Genomic DNA, 22,612 nt, shown 5'->3' with positions numbered 1-22,612 from the left:
TCCTTTACCACCCTGGGAGCATAAGAACCAAGAATGAATTTGTGACACTGGCAGACCAGGCAACCTGTGTATGACCCATAATAACTTAACAAGAGGCACTTCCACTGTATCAAGACAGTTCACTTGCATGTGAATTTCAAAGAGATGGATTAGACTAGCAATCCTCAACTCATTCAAAAATGAACAATAGATGCTAAGTCTATTTGTCTTTGTTGATCTATACGCGGTTAGAAGTTTCACAATGACAGGTTTTAGAGGAACAGCCGTGTTAGTCTGTATTCGCAAAAAGAAAAGGAGTACTTGTGGCACCTTAGAGACTAACCAATTTATTTGAGCATGAGCTTTCGTGAGCTACAGCTCACTTCTTCACAATGTAACCAAATTAGCTTGTCGATGCTCATTTCCTTTCAAGTCTTCATTATGTGTGCAAGGTGTTCAGTTAACCTTAAAATCAAAGATGTAAGATACTGCAGGAAACTAATACTTTCTACATTGTCTTCAGCTTAACTCTCTGTGTTATAATGGAAGAACGGCTAATCACCTTATGCGAATGAGTAACTAGTTTACTGTGTATGCACAGGAAATAGAAGATTAGCTTCAAAGCAAAGTACAGGAGGCGATCTGCATTGCCTAGTCTTTCTCGGGGGAAGGTCCTGCTGGAACCATTTTTGTGAGGTAGGCTTGTCAGCCTGCTAGAATAGCTAGAAAAGAGAAGGCTCGGGCCTCATCCTGTCATCTCTAGTCTGCTGAAACTTTGAACAGGGAAAGTGTAAGCCATAGGACAGAGAGCTTCCAAATCATCATTTGAAAGAACCTGGAAAATGCATGGAAAAACTAACAGTCTTTACATCTAAGCTGCCTTTGGATTCTGATCTGTTGGGATGATTCCAGAGAGACTTGTACAAGCCAGCAGTTTATTCCATCACTGATGAGATCCTGAACTATGAACATTGACAGTCACTTGTATGGATATTGATCTTTTAACCATTTGTAACTCTCTTCTTTCTTTTAAGAAGAAATCTTCAATTTCGTTATCAAGGATTGGCTGGCAGCATGCTATTTGGGAAAGACCTGAGATTCACCTTGACCTGGGGATAAGCATCTGGTCCTTTATGATGGGTGAACCTCACATATGGTGAATCAGGTTTTCAGTAACCCCTCACTATATTAGACTGGGCTGTTTAGATGGGAGCCTAGGTCTGGAATGCCAAAAGGGGACCGTGTTTGGCATTTTGTTAACTAGGGTGGAAGCTCTTTTGCTGTTGACTTGGTGCATGTAATTCTAGAATAAGCCATCAGTTTGGGGGATCGTCTGCCCTCTACTTCTTGCAGTCTGCCCGGAGTGTGGTCACAGCATTGTTGTGTAAACCTCTCTCTTATAGAAGCAGAGGGATCTTAGTCACTTTGAGATCCCAGCTGCTGCCCTGGAAGCTTTTTTCATGCATTTGCATTGAGTGTCAGATCGGATATAAGCAGGGAAGTCAGCTGAAGGAAGAGGAAGGCTATACTCACTGTGCTATGAACTGTCTCTTGATAGGCAGTCAGCAGCTGGATGGTGGCCTGCAAGGCCCTTTCTCTCTCCCACTCCTTCTCTGAATGGAGCCATGTCTCTAGTAGCTGTTGGCAGAGCAGGGGAATGGACAGAGTTAGTACCAGAAAATCCCTCCCAAAAGTTCCTCTTAAACAGGTTTAATTGTTACTAAAATCCCTCTCCAAAACACCCGACCTCCATGGAGCGAAGGAATTACATGTCTAATGGAAGTGCCAGGGACCAGATTCACCTCTGAGTGATTGAAGACAAAGGAGTTACATGAGAGATGAACCTGGGCCTGTGTACGTCATGTCTTCTGTAGACTGTCTGATGGGAGCTGTCTACCACATTGCATGCTGTTTGATGTCTGCTGCTGTGTTCTGTTTCCTGGGCAACTTCTCCCACATTGAGTGGCCAAATGACAGAGAGGAGCATTTCTTTTTATTAATTTGAAAAAGAGCAGAGAAGTCCCCCCCGAAGCCCAGCTCCTTTTAGAACTTCATTTTTATACTGAAGGTGCATCAAACTCCCCACCCCTCAGCTCTTCAAGATATTCTGTTCATGTCTGAGGAACAGGAAGTCTCCTCTGGATGAGTTTCCATACACAGGGCTTAACTCAATATGAATGAATTCCTCTTTGAAGAAGTGATCAGTTTCAACTGGTTCTCTTGGATTTGGCTACTGCAGTGGTGATTTTCTTGCCGGTCCAAGTAGTGTCAACTACATTGTAAGAAGTTGGTCCCAATCCAGCCCTGGCATAAAATGGCATAGCTTCTGTGGATTTCAGCGGGGCACATGCCTGCTTATCCCAGGAAGAATTTGGTGCTTTTTCCCCCGACAATTCACTCCATTGTGGAAAATTCCTCCACAACTGAAGCTTGACCCCCTAAATCTCTGACTCTTCCCTGCAGTAACACAACAAACAAACAAACAAACAATCTTCACCATGGTTCAATGGTCTACTCACTTGAAACATTTCCTGGAACCAGTGTGCGGTTGGTTCTTCCTCCAGCAAAGTCTTCATTAGCTTGCCAAGGGCTTCCAAGGACTCTACGTACAGTGACTGAAACCAGAAGAGAAGGAGTGAGGCTCAGCACAGATAATTTGTGTGTGTGTGTGGGGGGGGGGGCAACTGGGGGCTGGGGAAAGCTAACCATAACCTTGCCAGGGAGGCCATGTGTGACTGCCATCACCCAGTGCCTGCTGGGCAGAAATACAGTGGATGGTGCCTGAGGAGAATTGTTGTCACGTACCTGTATAGGCAGAGCATCCTTTGCTGTCTCACCTTCCTCTTTCATCATCTTCTCCAGGGGAGGGAGGGGAAACAAACTTTTGAAACACTGATGAAGGAGCTCACGGTTTTCCTTCAAGGTCAAAGATGGTTTGAGTTTGCTGGCAGAAGAAAGAGAGAGAGAGAAAAGTCATGCATTAGACTCAGTACCACCTCCAAGTAAAAGAAATGGGTCCAATGACTGGAGATTGTCTCAATCTAAAACCCCAAATGCAAACAACCCTTCACTTTGCAGCTGAGCACCTCTTTGCACCTCTATTAAGTATTGGCTCATTGAGAACTAAAGCTAAAGCTTCAAGTCCCCTTTTTAGAGAAACCCACAAGCTTCCTTCCCCCTGCCAGCAAGCCAGACACCTCCCTCCCCATCTGAACTCTCCTGCATTGGACTGCATGCCCCACAACCTCCAAGTCTGTGTCTTTCAAGCACAAACCTCCAAATGGACACATTCAAACCCTCAAGAACTAAAGTTCTGCTGGTGAGCAGCATGTGAGCCAAACCCGGCAGGCATCAAACTGCTCCCAACCTGGCACTCATGAACTAACAAAGACGACGTCACAGTGCCAGGAAATATGGCAGAAAATAGCCTACCTCAGATGTCTAATGGCAAGAATTGCCTTGTAGCGAACTGGAGATGCCAGGGAATCCAGTGGTTCCTTTTTAATGAAGTCCTGAAATGCACGAATAGGGAAATTAAAAAAATGGGAAATGGATTTGAAAGGCAGAGAGGCTTTCCTCTCACACCCTGAAACAGGGCCATATGCCAGACCTGTAATAAACAGACACCGTGCTCGGCAGGCTCTCTGCCTCAGAAATGGACCGTAGGGTCATCTGCAGGCTATACGGAGACAGAAAGATAACTCCCCAGACACAAGCATTCCTGCCACTTACAGCCCACAATAGGTCGGCATCCCTGCCAAGCTCAGAGTGGACCCAGCAGCATTCTGGGTGCCATGCAGGTAGCTCATGAGACTGCAGTGGTACAGTCACAGCCAATGGATAAAACAACATCTACCTGGAAACCCAGTCTGATGACATTACAACAAACTCCTTTGTACTTCAGTCCTCAAAGTTCCTCATCACTCACCAGCATGTAGCCAAGGAGCTCCAGTTTGTAAGAGAATTCGTACTCCTGGGAGTCTCTGGTCTCCAAAATGGCACAGCTAATCTCCGTGACATTCTGGATGAGGGTTAATTTTAGGTGCATGTCCTACATAATCCAGAAGGAGAAACAAGAGGATGTGGATGAGAAACGGAGAGAAGAACCAGAGTCCAGAAGATAAAGATCAGGAATTAAATCTAGCCACAGGAGAGGAGAGAGGTGTCCACAGACCCCAGAAGGCAGAGGACCCTGGCTCTGCACCCACCTCAGAAGAAGAGAAAACCCAGGTTCATGAAAGAAATCCAGGGCCACTTACACCAGAGCAGCCAGGACTCCTGCTTGATGTAGCAAGGAAATCAAGCTCTGTGCAATTTAAACAAGCAACTTGTGGATAGAAAAGGCAAGAGCTGAGGGCAGATTATTTAGAATTTACCTTGTTTGTAAGAGCGATGCCCAGCACCTGAAAAACAAAATGCAAAACAGCTATTAGCAATGCCTATAGTCCCACATAACACACATCCTCAAAATGGCCTGGCTGGTGAATATGGAGCAGAGAGAAATCATGATTGTTAAATCTTCCAAAAGGCAGGAAACGTATCCAGAGGGGGTGTTTTGCAGAGGTCAAGATCAGGGGCCATCCTATGGAATATTTGCATTTATGAACTTCTGGAAGATATCCGTTTGGTTCAACTGTGATCAACTTTTTTGACAAAGGCTAAATGAGATTCTCACTTAGACAGGGCAGAACTGAATGGCAAAGTGACGTGGTGAGGTTGCACTGAGAGGAGAGTCAGTACCAGCAGTCAGACACCTAGGGAACAGAAATAACGAGCACACAGACAAACAAGACGACAGAGAAGAGGGAAGGGAAGTAGTGAGTCCAAGAAACAGAGTGACAGCAAAGAAACTAAATACAAGTTAGCACCATTCTCTCTTGGCTAGCAAAAGATAGAGCTAGATACACATACATATTAGGAGAGTTAGAGTGTTATTCTGAATAGCCTGAGTGTGACTCCATGTGAATTACTGTGTAGCTGTGCTCGACAGAATTTCAGAAGACTATAGAAAAACTAGAGAAAACACAAAGAAGAGCAACAAAAGTGATACAACATGTGACAGCTCACGCTCCATCCATTACAGTTTTAAATTTCAGTTATGTGACAAATTATTGCTCAAAGGAGAGTTTTAGAAAATACAAGCCCTCTCTCTATAAACTCAGAGGCAATTCTATAACTTCAGGGTAATGCCCCTCACAGTTGTCATGCAAAGGCTCTTACCTGACAACTGGTTCTGTAATGGTGAATGATGTTCCTTGTGATGTCTGCCTCTACTCGGGAGAGAAGCTGCTCTTTTGGAGCATGGACAGCCACGTTGCTGTATGTCAGCATCAAGGTGCGGCGAGTCTTGCCTCTTGTCCCATGGTGGTAATCCTAGACAGTAGGAAACATCACTAGAGACAAGTTCTTCTGATTTATTTGGACTTGGAATGAATCAAACATTGGTGGAGCCGGGCCCCCGAGCCTTGAATACTGCTGGAGCCCGGGCACCATGAGCCCATAGAACTCGCCGCCCCATCGCCATCATTCCCACTGGGTAACTCTGACCCAGAGAGCCGAAAAGGCTGAACCGACAGCAGTGGAGTACACGGGAGCTTAGTCATTGACACTGGTGGGTACAAGATCAGGCGCTAAATGTCTTGCCTAAGGCTGCACAGTGAGTAAATGGCAGAGCCAGCAATGGGAGCCCAGAGGCCTAGTCTCCTGCTCTATCCTCTAGATCAGTGGTGTTCAACCAGGGGGACTTCTGTACCCCTGAGGGTCTCCAGGGGTCTTCCAGGGGGTATATCAACTCATCTAGATATTTGCCTAGTTTTACAGCAGACGACAAAGAAAGCACTTGCAAAGTTACTAACTCAAATTTCATACAATGGCTTTTTTAGACTACTCTGTATACTGCCCTCTGAAATGCAGGTACAATATTTAGATTCCAGTTGATGTATTTTCTAATTCTAGGGCAAAAATGGGAAAATAAGCAGTCTTTTTTTCAGGAATAATGTGCTAGGACCCTTTTATAATTTTATGCCTGATTTTGTAAGCAAGTAGTTTTTAAGTGAGGTGAAATTTGGGGGACACAAGACAAATCAGACTCCTGAAAGGGGGACACTAATCTGGAAAGGTTGAGAACTACTGTTCTAAATCAGAGGTTCCCTAATTGTCATCCGTAGACCACTGATGGTCTACCTAAAGCGGGTTGGTAAGCCACATGTTGCTTGCAACACCTCCTCATTTCCAGCTACTAACCTGGGATAAAAAACAGTTAAAAATACCTTCAATGCTTTTCCATGCAAGCAACTGATGTAGTTCCCACACATTGTGCATGGGAGGGGCGCTCAAGCCATGAGACATCAGACGATGAAAATCATTTGAGAGAACCCCAGCTCCACATCGTGCTCCTGTCTGCTTAACGGCAGGCATCACGTGGAACGCATACACTGGGGGACAATGCTAGCTGACCGGAGCCGACACTACCGTGGGGCTGCTGCCCCTGCTTTAGAGAGAGAGGAAGTTTGAGAGAACCCCCTGGCTCCTTTACCTTCAGGCGGCTGACGAACCCAGAAATCTTAACCTGGCTCATTGCAGCCCCAAACTCCTGAAGTGCCTTCAAGGTGAGGTCCAAGTGGCTCGCAGCACAGACTGCGAGGATGGAGACGACTCCCTGTCACCCAAGAGAAATACAGGTTAGGATCGAACCAGGTGTCTGATAGAGCCCACGAGTCCATTCCTTTCACCCAAAGTGGTGTAAAGTGCCAATCGGGCCTGAGACACATGGGGAGCGGGCGCTGAGTGAAATAGAAATCAAGAGGATAGGAAGCAAAATGGCATCTGTCCCAGGCCAACTCAGAGCTGAGCCCCACAGGGAGCATTCAGGGATTACTTGGTAAAATGGAGAGAGGGACAGAGGCCTCACCTGTCTCTCAGGGGCTTCCATATAATCTGCTGTTGTCAGAAGTGTATGAATCTGTGATTTAAGATGGACCAGGTCCTGACAAGCTGCTAAGGACGTTCCTAGCGCCTTATACAGGAAACTCTGAAAGAAAGAGACCAGCCCTTGGATATCAGGAACACAACGTGCCTGTCAGTACAGACCCAGCTCAGCAACACTCAGGAAGGAACAAGACAGCCAAGTCCAAGCACCCATGCTGCAGAAACATCCCATCGTCTAGCCCAGCCAGAGAACCAACAATGCAGGACAGACAAGCAGCCTGTCCAAGCAAATATTGGAAGGGCAGGGGGGCAAGAGAGCAGGGAATAAGTACAAACAAATTTTATACGCAGAATAAAATATCAAATAATGAAACCTTGAGAGAAGCCTTATGCAGCCCTCCAATCAGAATTTCAGGGGAAAGTAACTAGAAACTAAACCTTAACAGAGAACAAACCTTCTCTTTGGAGGGGCTGGCATAGCCGGCCATCTGCCAGCTCAACTCAAGGGATATCTGGCTGCTCCAGGCACTGTCGTCTATCATCTCCAGAGATGTTCTTAGGAACTGCGTGTAAAACCAGAGTTAAAGCAGATGGTTAATTGCAAGAATGTGGGGGCTGTTGTGGGGTTTGGGGTTTTGTTTATTTGGTTGGTTTTTGCTTCCTTGTTCTGTTGTAAACTTTCCAATATTCAGGTGTCCTGGGAAGATTATTTCCCTATTGAGAACTATAAACATTGACAACCCAGACTTCCTCTGCCTCTTGTACTTGAACCTTTGCCTGAGGATTCCTCTCAGTCCCCAAACCCAGATGGACAGTGAATTGGAGAATGAGATGGAGCCAAGACATCTGACCATCGAGGAGTGATTTTCCAGTGGATGGATGATGGGTCTAGTCAACTTTGAACAAAGGGCCCTGGACTACGAAGGACCAGGCACCTTCTCTGAAGTGCTATGGATCCTTTATGACACCTCCCGAGGTACCCAGGGTTGTGAGGGACCTCACTACCACCTGCCCTTAGCATGAGGAAGCCTTCTCTGTACCTGCCAAGTGTCAGCTCCTGACTCTGCCAGTCACAGGAAACACAAGCACACCCTTCTCACCCCGTCCAGGATCCACTGTCCTACCACAGATAAGCAATCAGTACACTCCAACCGCTCGCCCTCTGGACATCCCCAGAATGTCCAGCCCCTGTTCCACTGGACACTCACAGAATTCAGAGGTTTGCTACACACCACCTTACCAGTTTCACCTCAGCATCACCGCTCCATTTCACACACTTCAATACATTGACAGTGAAAAGAAGTAGAGTTTAATTCACCAAGATCAGAGATTTGAGAAGCAGCAAGAATAATTAATGTACACAAATGGTTACATAAAAATAAAATCCTAACACACTTCTAGAGCTTCAACTTAAAGAACCAAACAGTCCCCTGTCTCACAAGGGATAGCTCCCCCAAATCTCTCTCCCAGCAGGAAACACCCAGACCAAATGAGATCCTCCATTCATAAGACAAGCCAGTTGGCAATTTGTCCAATAGGTGAAGGATACCTGGTGCAGGATACCTCTGGACCTCCAGATATAGTTCCAAGCATCCATTGTCCGCTTGTAAACAGGGTACCCCCTATTGTTTCTTTGTTTTTCTTGTCTCGAATCTCCTCTGGAGACTTTGCAATCACTTGATTAGAATTTTGCTCTATTGATTAGCATCCACTGTGAATAATTACTCAGTGTACATACAGCCATTCAAGCAGCTAAGCATCTTCTGCCTGAAAGAAACTTCTTTATCACCTTCTGGTGACCAGCCCCAACGCACAGACCTTCAAAGCATCAGTTTCAGTAGACAACCATAACGCCTTAGATATTATCCATCCAGTCACTGTGCAATGATTATGAGGATTATGCAGTGTGGCACAGGCATCCAGGAAAGGCTTTACATGACACCCTTTGATGATATAGAGATCAGATCCAGGGAATCCTGGGAACCCTATGCACTCCTGTGGCCTCTGCCAGTGGGTACCCAAAGGACCCGGGGTCACACCCTCAACTCCCATTGAAGTCAGCCAGAGGTTAGTAACTCTCAGCACTTTGCTGTTTCAGGCCCGACTTTTGAACAGCAGCCAGGAAATATCAGAAACCTCACAAGAGAACCTAATCTTAGTTGATTTTTGAGCCCAAAGAATTTCAAATGAGGCTGGATCTGGAATGGGAAATTCTAGAGTGTAATCCAACCCCAAATGGAACTCCAAACCTTCTGGGGCTTCTTTGTCACTAGGTCCTTTCCTTTCATTTTCAGCCCTCGCCATAAAAATCTTCCTTGTCTGGATTTACATGAGGCTGTAAAAAGCTCTTTCTGACCACAAAGGCTTCTCCATGAGATACAGACACCAAACCTTGTCTTGTCTCTTTTCCTTTTTGGGTTTCTCAGAGCAAGTTTTCTTTTGAGTGGCAAATAGAAAAAAAATCCTTTAGACGTCCCCCAGTGATGCATTAGCACCATTAGCATGCTGGGTTTCTGGTTAAGTTTTGTGTTGTTCCCAGGGGTAATACAGAGGGATTTATAACGAGAGCTGGTTGAACAATAGTAAGGCCATTTCACAAAACAAGTGGGATTTTTTTGTTTTCTTGATTTTTCAACATACAAATGAAAAGTGAAAACACAAAAATATTTTGCTTTTCGAAATCAAAGATGACCATTATTCAATTCTTTGTTTTCCCCATTTCCTTGCCTTTATCCCTCATCCCCGTGCTTTTTTCCCCCTCTTCCACTTTGTGATTGAAAAGCAGGGGAGGGGGAGGGGGGAAAGGGGAAGGAGACAAACAGCAAAGCAACTGGAAAAAAAAACAGCTTCAGTTTCAAAAAACTAAACATTTTCTATTTGGGTTGGGGTTATTTTGTTTTGGGGTTTTTTTTTGTGTGTGTGTTTAAAAAAAAAAAAAAAAGAACCCTGAAAAATTTGAAAATGTCCCATGAAAATAAAAAGGCCATTTTTAATTGAACAAAAGTTGCAAATGAAATGGTTTGACCAGCTCTGCTGATAATGAATAATTTATCATTAATTTTTCCCCCAGCTGATATATTTGGTGGGGGAAGAGAGGACTGTGACAATACATCTGAAAGCCATCCTCTACCTTTAGCAGCATGTGCTCCCACCGTGCACAGTCCAGGGAATTCTCTGTGTTTCCTATAAAGCAGGAGGCAAAACAATAATGTCACCTGGATTCGCAAGAAGAGTCATCCCAGGTATCTCCTTTGCAATCAGTCCTTCTAAAACTCCTGGTCTGCCAAGCTGTAACATACCTGGGCTTTCAAGGCAAAATGGAACTGTACCTATTGGGTTCTGGGAGAGTCATCCCGCTCCTGTCCTGAGGGGCTTAAAACAGCCCTGGGCGAGGGCTGTAGGAGGGAAAGAGGTGAGAGGTTTTTCGCAGGAGTGGGTGGGTGAGATTCTGTGGTCTGCGTTGTACAGGAGGTCAGACTAGATGATTATAATGGTCCCTTCTGACCTTGATATCTATGAATCTATGAAAGGGATTAACAAGAGCTGGGCTGACAGGGAAAGCAGCTACAGCTGTAGCCAGGGTAATCAGGGCCCAGCTGGCCCTTATAAGAGGGCCATGGGCCAGTAGGAGAAGGTCTTTCTCTCTAGTTTTGAAGGGAGTAGGGCTTGCCTTTAGAAAGGGTACTGGGAATGAGGGTGGGCTGGGCTGGGCTGGGGAAAGGCCAGAGGAGCAGGGAAGCTCTAGGCTGGCAACTCCCCAGGCTATCGGGCCTGGCCCAAGGCCCATAGGGGTACTGGGTTGCAGGGAAAGGCAGCAGACCCAAACCCCCTTGCCTGTGGTGACTGGCTCTTACACTGCAATCTGCCCCAAGGTGCAGGGGCCCAGACTGAGGCAAGGTGGGGATTAGAGGGTTGGGCGTTCCCCAGAGAAGGGAGACCCATAGAGACTGAGGGGGTACTGCCAGGGCGCAGCACCCTGGGTAAAAAGGGCACCGGGGTCTGAGAGGGACACGGGCCTGCAGAGGGTGCTCTGTGCTGGAAAGAGCTAATTCCCAGATGGCCAGCAGGAGGCGCTGCAGGGGTGAGTCGTTGCGCCGTCACAGGGACCTGCGCCGACGTTCTTTGTTGGACCAACAGAAAATGTCCTGTTTCAGAGTAGCAGCCGTCTCAGCCTGTATCCGCAAAAAGAAAAGGAGGACTTGTGGCACCTTAGAGACTAAGAAATTTATTGGAGCGTAAGCTTTCGTGAGCTACAGCTCACTTCGTCAGATGTTACGTACCCTGCTGGCATTTTTATTCAGGGTCCGTCAACCCACCAGGAGTGAGATGCTGAGCACTCCCAATTCCGCTTGACTTGAATGGGAGCTGAGGGTGCTGAGCACCTCACAAAACTCTTCAGCACATCAGAAGACTGGGTTTAGTAGGAATACTAACTTTTCCTGCAGAATCAGAGATTCTGGACTTGATCCGAACTGGATGTAAATCGGTGTAGCTTCACTGAAGTCAATGGAACTATACTGATTTACATCAGCTGAGAATCTGGCCCTGTTTCTGAGTGTCCAGTTCTAACCTAGCCTTCTTTAATGGCGGCACAGTGTAGTGCTGGGGACTCTGTACAGCCGCAGCAAGGAGGGAAGATACAGCTCATTTTTTAAAATCTTTTTTGGAATATCAAACCCGCTTGTCCATGGGGGGGTTCGACGTTCATGAGAAACATAGCGGGCTTGTGCTGCACCTAGGGTCTGTCCTGCTCCCCAGAGACTAGACAGGCGCAGCTCCGTCACGGGAGCTCTGCTGGCATAACGCCATCGTCTAGACGCAGCCTGCGCTGACTGAAGGGTTTTTTCCATGGAGGTCAATAGAGTCGTACCACTGTAAAATTGGTGAAAGACATTATTAGGCCCACAATACCTAGATTCTCCCTAGGGCACCCACTTGGCCAACCTAGCTTTTATGGCACAGGTTTCTTATGGGTTTTTTAATTGAATCCCCCTTGAAAGTAAATGTGGGGTTTAATTTTCAGAAAAAGTCCGTTTGCAAAATCAGACTCTATATGTAACCCCAAAATCTTTCACTAACCTCCAGCTTCATGCGTATTGACCTTCCCAAAAAATAACCTAGCAAAGGTGTGGGGGAAAGTGCTGTGACATTTCCATTCAGCTGAAACCTTCCTGGCCTGATTCTGCCCTGTTTGAATTGGCCTCAGTGGTTCACAGTTATCCAGAGGAAGGAAAAGTGTGGGCCTAGAAGCCCCATTTCAATTCCCCACTGTTCCCACGTACTGCAACAGGAATGGCACAACACACGTCAATACGAAGCTGCATTTTCTGGCTTCCCTTCTATTCTCCATGGACCACACTCCTCCTAACTAACACTTTACCTTCAATGTACTGCAGCAGAGACGGGATCTTTACTAGCCACATCTCACCCACTGCTGCATGGACAGTTTGGTGCAGGGCCTTTAGTAACTGCAAGGCAGCACATCCGTGTCCTTCTCTTTCATAAGGGGATGAGGCTACTACCTGTCAATGAGAGAGAAAGAACAGGCTAAGTTTTGTCAGCACAATACCAGTTTGTTCCTGAGGGAGGGAATAGTTCAGAGACTCTCATTGTGGAGACAATCCAAGAGAGTTGTTGCTTCTACTGCAGTGCCTTCCTGAAGAAGAAAGCATTCTAGCTAGTAGGAGGATGCAGGACAGTGCGTCTCAGGAGAGGCCGGAGAGAGAGAGAGACCCAGTCATACACATTCCTCAGCCTAAGTCAAGCATCTAGCTACAAAACCAATGTGTATCGTTAACTGTCCCATTCCACAGAAAACCTATTCTCATGGTCTACTCACCAGGAGTCGCGCCAGCAGCCCCTGGGGTGTAGGGAGTTGCACTAGGGAAAGAAACAGAATAGCGTTAATTATGCCAGGCTTTGCAGAGAGTCCTGCTGATGTTCTTCACCTATCCATTTCCAACATGCCCGCCAATGTTGAATACAGCTGATAATAATTTGCATTTCCATAGTGCTTTCAGTCTGAGCATCTCAGAATGCTCTACAAACATGTATGAATTCCACCTCATAGCACCTCTGTGAGGTTGGCATGAATTACTCCTTCATTTCACAAGTGGGGAAGCTGAGAGAGAAAGATCAAGTGATTTCCCCAAGGTGACATCCGAATTTTGGTGGCGAGCTGGGAACAGAACCCACATTTCCTAGCTCCCTCCCATGGCCGTGTTGTAATCACAAGACCATCCCTCATTCATTTTAGCCTCCTGATTGCAGATGAGAGAACTGGAGCAGACTGAACCTGTTCATTTCATAGTGCCTGGAGAGAAGAAATGAAAGAGTTTCTCTTATAAACCTCGTCCACTGTAGTCGAGGCAAGCAGCTGCTTCTCCTTCCCGCTGCTTTTTCTCAGCCAGTTCCCTCAGGCATCTGCAAAGAGGCTTCAAAGTACCTGTGTACTGAGCTGGCACCACATACTCCAGCAGCCTTGGCCATAACACCTGCAGAGAAGAGCGAGACTGCTCAGTACGGAGCTATTTCCGTTCCCCCACCTCCAGTATCCTGCTGTCTGAATCCCTAGCTGCCATGTAGCTTCTCCTTTGATTCCTCACGGACCCTTCCCTAACCTATCACCTCATCTCTCTCTCCCCATTAGCTCACTCTACCTGTCTGGTGCCCCCTCACTCTGTCTTTTAAAGACACTATCTTGTTTGGTGAGAGTTAGGATATAGATATTCAGGCCTGTCTGCAAAGGCCTGTACTTTAAGAATTTAGGTGTATTCTTATCACTTGGCTAGTTATAGAGGTATAAAAGAAAGAATCAAAATCACTGTCTGCTGGTGTAAGAGCCTTCTCTTACTGTGACAGTCTGAGGCCCTGTTCTTAGGCTAAGGCTTTGGCTAAGCAGCAGAGGCAGCCATAAGCTAGGAAGCGAACAGTCACATCCTCACATTCCAAACTAGTCACACTGAAATCAGGTGCTATTGGGCTGTTAGGAATACAATCCTGTCCTGATAGTGCCTATCACCTCCAGAGAAAGGGAAGGGCCTAGAAGATGTAAAAGGAAACTTAGTTTGATAGCATCCTGTCTGGCAAGAACTCACTTACCAATACTGGGATGTGAAATCCTCACTTCTGTATTGTCTTGTCATTATCATAGAATCATAGAATATCAGGGTTGGAAGAGACCTCAGGAGGTCATCTAGTCCAACCCCCTGCTCAAAGCAGGACCAATCCCCAATTTTTGGCCCAGATCCCTAAATGGCCCCCTCAAGGATTGAACTCACAACCCTGGGTTTAGCAGGCCAATGCTCAAACCACTGAGCTATCCCTCCCCCCATTATAGTTCCCACTTTGCTATTGTTTGTCTGTATAATCTCTGTCTGGTTCTGTGCTTGTTCCTGTCTGCTGTATAATTAATTTTGCTGGCTGTAAACTAATTAAGGTGGTGGGATATAATTGGGTACATAATCATGTTACAATATGTTAGGATTGGTTAGTTAAATTTCAGGAACATGATTGGTTAAGGTATAGCAAAGCAGAAGTCAAGTTTTACGATATAGTCTGCAGTCAATCAGGAAGTAGGGGGGTGGGGGAAATGGGAACAGGGAATGGGGGTAAGGAAATTGGAATCATGTTTGGTTAAGGGCAGGAATGGGAACAGGGACACAGGTGTAAGGCTCTGTGGTGTCAGAGCTGGGAAGGAGGATACTAAGGAAGGAAACTGGAATCATGCTTGCTGGAAGTTCACCCCAATAAACATCGAATTGTTTGCACCTTTGGACTTCGGGTATTGTTGCTCTCTGTTCATGAGAGAAGGACCAGGGAAGTGAGTGGGTGAAGGAATAAGCCCCCTAACAGTGAGCAATTGGGTTCGCACCCAGAGATGAATCCTCTTTCCCAGCATTAGAGCATTATGGAGATATTTAGATAGTAACATAAGCCTACTCAGAACTTGACAGACCTATATAAGGCACAGTCCCAGCCCCAATATCTCTTCAAATCTAGGATCACCAACTCTACGTTTCAGAAGTATTCATGGGGGATCTAAGGGGAAGTTGCACTCAGACAGTGGAAAGAATTAAGAGACGATCTCTGCAACATGATTCCTTCCAGTTAAGTTGCTTTATATCTTTTCTCTACTGTGAACCGCTTACTCCATGATGAAGGGGTCACATCATCCCTGACATGAATTTGACATGCTGATCCTCCATTATGCTGACTGTGCAGAAGGCTTCCTTGTGGAGGGGTACAAGGAACGTAAGGAAGAACGTCCCTATTTCAAGAAGCAGTAGCAAGAGGTCACTTACTTGGGTCATTCCATTGACTGAGGTGTCCAGACATTGCAGGATGTCAATGCACAGGGTTTGGATCGTGCTTTCTTCCTCAACATCCTGGGTGAGAAGTGTTGTACCCTGCTGTGAGATAGCTAGATCGAACTTATTCGCTAGTCGTAAGACACTGGCAATAGAACCAGTGTCCTTCTCTTACAAAGCCATCTTGAGCATTGACCTATGCCTGCTTTTATACTGCACTGGAAGTGCACAGACGTCTGAAGGGAAGAGAATAATAGAAACTCCGAACTGGTGGGTCAGATCCCAGGCTTAGGAAAACCCTAAAATGAAGGGAATGATTCACTGGACACAAAAGAGTTCCCCCACAGTGTTCAACTTTTTAAAATTTGAAAAACTGTTTCATCTTTTGATCTCTGAGGAAAAACATTCCGATTCTGCCCAGGGGAAATAAATTTGCAGAACCAGGGGGATCCAATCTCTTTGTTCTGATGCCCCAACCAGCTTGGTCATTCTGTGTGTAGTGAGTGTGATTCTATCAATGGGACCAAAACTGGCCTGATGAGAAAAAGCAGCCTTCTTTAAGAGATATGTGTGTGTGGTTATTGCCACAAGCTCCAACTTTGTAGAAAAGGGGCCAGGCAGAGCTAAGATCTTCCACAACTTACTGTCAAGTTGAACTGTTTATGTTCATACACATCATGGATTCAGTCATGGAGCACAAAGTGTCTGGGGCCCGCGGCTGTGTCCATGGATAGAAATACGGATTGAAGATATTTTTATGCAACCTGCATAACCTGAGTGTTTTGCTGATAGTTTAGGTCTGCTTTGACAGCCACAGAACGGGGCATCGTTCTGTTTTTTGGAGAGTCTATTTAAAACAAAAAGATGTGCTTCCTTGTACAGGAACATTTCACTGAAAAATGGTGTTTTCTGAATGTTCAATGACTCATCAGAGTTTGGAGCAGCATAGATAACTCTGTTAGATGGAAATACCCAGTGTGAGATTCTGGTCTCTGTTACACTCGTATAAATCCAGAGTAACACCACTCAAGTCAGTGGAGTTACCTTGACTTTACACCAATATAACGGATCCGATTCTGGCTCTATTCATTCAGTCCAGCTGTCCTGGAGTCAAAACTCCCACTGAAGTCAAGGGGAGCAATCAGCATGCAAGAATGGTAGGACCGAGTCCTAAGTGTTAAGAACTCTCCTTACCAGTTTGCTGGTGGACACACTGAACTCGCTGAAAACATATGCTACCAGATCCCATGCTGCACAATTCTCCACACTTCCTGAACTGAGCAGCGTCCTGATGAAATGAAGAGCTGCCTTCCTCACCTGCAAGGGTAGAGATTACACACAGCACTTCTTGTTAGCCCTTCTGCCTGAAATAGGAGCTAGGATATGATAGGAGAGTCCTTATGCTTTTGATTTTGTCTCCTTGGATTAGAAACATGGATACATTTAACACCGGCAGGAGAATGACATGCCTTCTCTATTCTGCAGTCTCTCATCTGGATCGGAATGAAAGCTCCACCCAGATATCCATTCATCCCATAACACTGAAAAAGTTGAAATAGTTCACTGTTCCACACACAATCTTACCGTAGCATTCTGATCACTGAGAGTGGATTTCACTGCCTTCACAATCAGAAGCTTTTTAACTCTTGTCTCAGGCACTGAAAGATAAGGAGAGGTGTACAGTGCTTCTTTGTTCCACACACACTCACTTTCCACATTGGAATTAATCCTGGATTCCAAAGGGCCCTAGTTAAGAATAGTATCAAGCTTCTCTCCTCTACAGAATCAGTGGGGAAGACTTAGGACCAGATTCTGGTCTCAGTTGCACCAGTGTAAATCTAAAGTAATTCCATTTCTCTAAATAGTGCCATCCTACTACCATGATGGAAATATTATAAAGGAGTTTGATAGACTGAGGTGACTGAAGTTAATCTGTGTTTACACCAGCATAACAGGACTCAGAATCTAGTCTAGAGTGTATAATACTTAGGATTCTCGAGTCAGGAGTATTATTCTATTTTTATCTGATTATTGTTAACATGCATTAGCCCCAAGTTAACTTCTGTATTTGAAGTTGAAAAAGACCTTGACAAATATCTTGGGCTACATTCAGCACTTAGTTGAACCTGTTGATTTCTCTGTGGCCATATGGGAGTAACTTAGGGCAGCATTTGGTCCCTTAGGGGATCTCCAAACCACTGGTGACTGTGTGTTCTGGAGCCTCTGTGCCCCAGTTGCAGAGGTGATGAGTCTGCTGCAGCCCTGCCGTGCCTACACAGCCTTGGTTCTTTAGCTCAATCTCGAGTAGCTCAAGCTTTTAGCTCTGGATGTCCTCAACTCAACCCTCAGCATGTCGGCCAAGAGGGCAGCTGGCACAGTTGCTCCTGTGTTACTTACAGTCAGCCCCAACAATAGCTCTCAGGAGCTCTAAAGACGCCACACGAACGGCCTCATGCTCAATCTCCAGCTGCTCGTGTAGAAATGCCAGCAGATCATCAGGAGAAGAACGGGCTGCAAGGGAAGAAATCACATCCTCACTGTCTGCAGAACTCTTCTTCTTACCGTACCTCACAAAGGTAAGGAAGTTACAAAGAAACCACTGTGTAACTCAGAGTCTCTTCCCCTTACCTAGCAGAAGTACACAATGGAACAGCTCTTTGTGGTTTTCGATGCTGAGCTGCTTAGCTGGAGAACAGATCTGTGGGAAGAAGGGAAATGGTGAAAGAAAAACGAATCAGAAGCAAGGGAAAAGAAAAATGTTCAATTCATTTCTAAGCTTCCACTTCCTGCTTGTCCAACTAGAGGTCTGAACCCCAGGGAGATGGTCCTGCATGCACAGCAAGACTCCAAGACAATGACCAATACATTAGATAAGAGAAGCTAAAGTGTTTTGAGCAGCAGAGCTGACCTAATCAAGACACAGCCACAGTTTTTACTTTACAACTCTGACTCCCCCTGGTAATCGGCTTATGGTGAAATCGCTTTACAAACTGAGCTGGATAGTAGCTAAGAAAATGAGACCGCTCCCTGCTTACTCTTGAGCCTGCAGAAATCAGTAAGGCATGAGGAGGTCCCCAGGCTCTGCACGATCATTCCATTGATTTTTTAGTGTTAATATGCTTCAGATCTGCTGTGCCTAAGCTCAAGGGATCCAAGCAAAACCACCCCTCACCTGGTTGTGCAGAGCACTGCAGATGGCTTGAAACTTCCCTTTCGGTAGAGGGATCTTATATTCAACAGAGACCTCCAAGAGCTGGCTCAGACTCTGCAACAGAGGGCGAAAGTCAGATGGTGGGCACACAAAGGAGCCATATGTAGTGACTGAAGCAGATTCAGGGGATTCCTAGATTCCAAGGCCAGACCGGATTCTTGCCATCATCTAGTCTGACCTCCGGTCGGTAGGACACAGGCCATAGACCTTGCCCAGAATAATTCCCAGAGCAGAGCTTTTAGAAAAACATACCAATCCTGATTGAAAAATCGTCAGAATCCGCCTCGGCCCTTGGTAAATGGCTCTAATGGTTAATTATCTCACCATTAAAAATGTACGCCGTATTTCCAGTCTGAAAGTGTCTAGCTTCAGTTTCTAGCCATTGGATCAAGTGACACCTTTCTCTGCTAGACGGAAGAGCCCATTAGATAATAGGAGTCCCTCATGTAAGATATTATAGACTGTAATTAAGTCACCCTGTCACAGGATAGGTCCACCCCGTCAGGGTGGTATCAGGTTGAGGAGGAATTGAAGTAGATCTGGAGCGGCCCAACTGGCCTAGTCTCCCTAGCCACCACAGCAGTCCGGGCTCCTAGGGCAGCATCGCCTAATGGTCGGGATCAGTGCAGCAGCCCTTGGGTGAGGGACCGCGGCCCAACGGCCTGAGTCACTTGGGCTGCCCTTCTCGGGATGGCAGTGCGGCCTAGTGGCCAAAGTCAGGAGACCCACCCTTGGCTGCAGGGCAATGCGGCCTAGTGGCCAGAGTCGATAGAACCACCTTTTGCGGCAGGGTAGTGTTGCCTAGTGGTGAGCCCTTCTCCACTGGGTCCTACCTATTCCACAGGGTCCCAGCCCAGGGCGCAGGGGTATCTGCCACCAACTCAGCGGGGATCCTTCCAAAGCATGCTGAGTCAAGCCTGCTACCTCAAGTGGATCAATGCTTCGTCCACCTAGGCTGCTTCCCACCCGTTCTTCCGCAGCTGGGACTCTCAGGGATTCTGGGGTCTCTCCTCCATCTCTGGCATTGGGTGGCTGGGGGTCAGCTGCAGCCATAGTCCGGCTGGCCTCTGAATCCTGGAGCACTGGCAGTCTCTCTGCAGGAGCCTGCAATGCGCCTCTGCTCCCTTTGGCAGCCATCCCAGCCTGAGCTGAGCGGCTCTCTTTTGTATCCTGGGTCCAGCTGAAGCATGCCGAGCAGAGATGAGGGGGCATGACCTCCTCGGCCCACAAAGCATGATTAACCCCTGCTGAACCAATGCGGGGTAGGTAAACCCCATCACACACCCTTTTACTTTCTGTGTATTAAACTAAATAGATTGACTTCCTTGATTCTCCCTCTGTAAGGCATATTTTCTAATCCTTTCCTCACTGTGGCTCTTCTGTCAATTTAGCAACACCCTTTTTGAATTGTGGGCACTAGAACTGGACACAGGATTCCAACAGTCGTCAGACAAGTGCCAGATTTAGAGGTAAAATAACCACTGTGCTCCTCCTTGAGATTCCCCTTTTGATGCATCCTAGCTTTAGCTTTTTTGGCCACAGCATGAGTTCATGTTCAGCTGATTATGCCCCATGACCCCCAAAATCTTTTTCAGAGTCACTGCTTCCCAGGACAGCATCCCCATCATGTATGTCTGGCCTAAATCCCTTGTGCCTAGACGCATACATTTACATTCAGCCATATTTAAAGGCATATTGTTTCTTTGCGCCCTGTTTGCTAAGTGATCTAGATCACTCTGAATCCGTGAGCTGTCCTCTCCATTATTTACCACTCCCCCATTTTTATCTCATCTGCCAACTTTATCGATGATGATTTTATGTCCTCTGCCAGGTTATTGATTAAAAAATGGTGAAAATCTAATTCCTTCCTGCATCTAACACACTTTTCTCTGTTGCTGCTTGAAGCTTCCAGAATGTCTCGGATGCCATCTACATACTTTACTATGTTTACACAGTTGTGTAGTGCCCTGATGTTATCAAACAAGTCCATGGTACATTGGTTCCCTCCAAATCATGGGTATTTCAACCCCCAAAGTGACCACATACTCTGTACTAGAAAGCTTCAACCAACATAGACGGTGAGTAAATATCACTACCAAGAAGTTATAGCTGTCTCATGACTTCATTTACAACTGTGTAGCCCCACTGAAGACAGAATATGGCCCCTTACTTCTCGCTCATGTGGTACTGAGGGTGGATGAAAGAGAGAGACAAGGCGAGTGAGACAATATCTTCAATTAGATTATCACACCCACCTTGTCGCTCCAATATCTTGGACCAACATGGCTACAACAGCACTGCATAGAACGGTAGATGAAACAGACAGGCAATGATTTTATATCTATCTAGTTATGCAGTGCAAAGCAATGACCCTCAAGCCTCCTTGTTATTAATTTTCAACCGTTGACAGTTGACTTGGTACTGACCAGAGACAACATAAGGTAGCCCCTGCTCTGAGGAGCTTATGATCTAAAAGAGAGACACAGAGTTGACAGGATGTTTTGGGAAATCACAAGGAGAGAAAAGGAGTACTTGTGGCACCTTAGAGACTAACCAATTTATTTGAGCATGAGCTTTCGTGAGCTACAGCTCACTTCATCGGATGCATACCGTGGATACTGCAGCAGACTTTATATACACACAGAGAATATGAAACAATACCTCCTCCCACCCCACTGTCCTGCTGGTAATAGCTTATCTAAAGTGATCATCAGGTTGGGCCATTTCCAGCACAAATCCAGGTTTTCTCACCCTCCACCCCCCCACACAAATTCACTCTCCTGCTGGTGATAGCCCATCCAAAGTCACAACTCTTTACACAATGTGCATGATAATCAAGTTGGGCCATTTCCTGCACAAATCCAGGTTCTCTCACCCCCTCACCCCCCTCCCAAAAACCACACACACAAACTCACTATCCTGCTGGTAATAGCTCATCCAAAGTGACCACTCTCCCTACAATGTGCATGATAATCAAGGTGGGCCATTTCCAGCACAAATCCAGGTTTTCTCACACACCCCCCACCCCCATACACACACAAACTCACTCTCCTGCTGGTAATAGCTCATCCAAACTGACCACTCTCCAAGTTTAAATCCAAGTTAAACCAGAACATCTGGGGGGGGCGGGGGTAGGAAAAAACAAGGGGAAATAGGCTACCTTGCATAATGACTTAGCCACTCCCAGTCTCTATTTAAGCCTAAATTAATAGTATCCAATTTGCAAATGAATTCCAATTCAGCAGTTTCTCGCTGGAGTCTGGATTTGAAGTTTTTTTGTTTTAAGATAGCGACCTTCATGTCTGTGATTGCGTGACCAGAGAGATTGAAGTGTTCTCCGACTGGTTTATGAATGTTATAATTCTTGACATCTGATTTGTGTCCATTTATTCTTTTACGTAGAGACTGTCCAGTTTGAGCAATGTAAATGGCAGAGGGGCATTGCTGGCACATGATGGCATATATCACATTGGTGGATGTGCAGGTGAACGAGCCTCTGATAGTGTGGCTGATGTTATTAGGCCCTGTGATGGTGTCCCCTGAATAGATATGTGGGCACAATTGGCAACGGGCTTTGTTGCAAGGATAAGTTCCTGGGTTAGTGGTTCTGTTGTGTGGTATGTGGTTGTTGGTGAGTATTTGCTTCAGGTTGCGGGGCTGTCTGTAGGCAAGGACTGGCCTGTCTCCCAAGATTTGTGAGAGTGCTGGGTCATCCTTTAGGATAGGTTGTAGATCCTTAATAATGCGTTGGAGGGGTTTTAGTTGGGGGCTGAAGGTGACGGCTAGTGGCGTTCTGTTATTTTCTTTGTTAGGCCTGTCCTGTAGTAGGTAACTTCTGGGAACTCTTCTGGCTGTATCAATCTGTTTCTTTACTTCTGCAGGTGGGTATTGTAGTTGTAAGAAAGCTTGACAGAGATCTTGTAGGTGTTTGTCTCTGTCTGAGGGGTTGGAGCAAATGCGGTTGTATCGCAGAGCTTGGCTGTAGACGATGGATCGTGTGGTGTGGTCAGGGTGAAAGCTGGAGGCATGCAGGTAGGAATAGTGGTCAGTAGGTTTCCGGTATAGGGTGGTGTTTATGTGACCATTGTTTATTAGCACTGTAGTGTCCAGGAAGTGGATCTCTTGTGTGGACTGGACCAGGCTGAGGTTGGTGGTGGGATGGAAATTGTTGAAATCATGGTGGAAT

General features: G+C 46.1%; 1 protein-coding gene and 1 long non-coding RNA gene across 2 annotated transcripts in view; both read right to left on the bottom strand.

The window, feature by feature from the left end:
- The window catches only part of LOC142068393 (putative ATP-dependent RNA helicase DDX10), a 226,684-nt gene that overhangs the window by 169,980 nt on the left and 34,092 nt on the right, over positions 1-22,612 (bottom strand). The gene's annotated exons all lie outside the window — the stretch shown is intronic.
- LOC142070260 (uncharacterized) lies at positions 2,733-4,026 on the bottom strand. Its single transcript, XR_012666236.1, has 3 exons — positions 3,908-4,026; positions 3,412-3,491; positions 2,733-2,923 (listed from the first exon to the last, which is right to left on the bottom strand). It is a non-coding gene; the product is annotated as an uncharacterized LOC142070260 (long non-coding RNA).

The sequence above is a fragment of the Caretta caretta genome, chromosome 28, assembly GCF_965140235.1.
Source record: "Caretta caretta isolate rCarCar2 chromosome 28, rCarCar1.hap1, whole genome shotgun sequence".
Lineage (NCBI taxonomy): Eukaryota > Metazoa > Chordata > Testudines > Cheloniidae > Caretta > Caretta caretta.
This window is presented reverse-complemented; position numbering and strand designations above follow the sequence as displayed.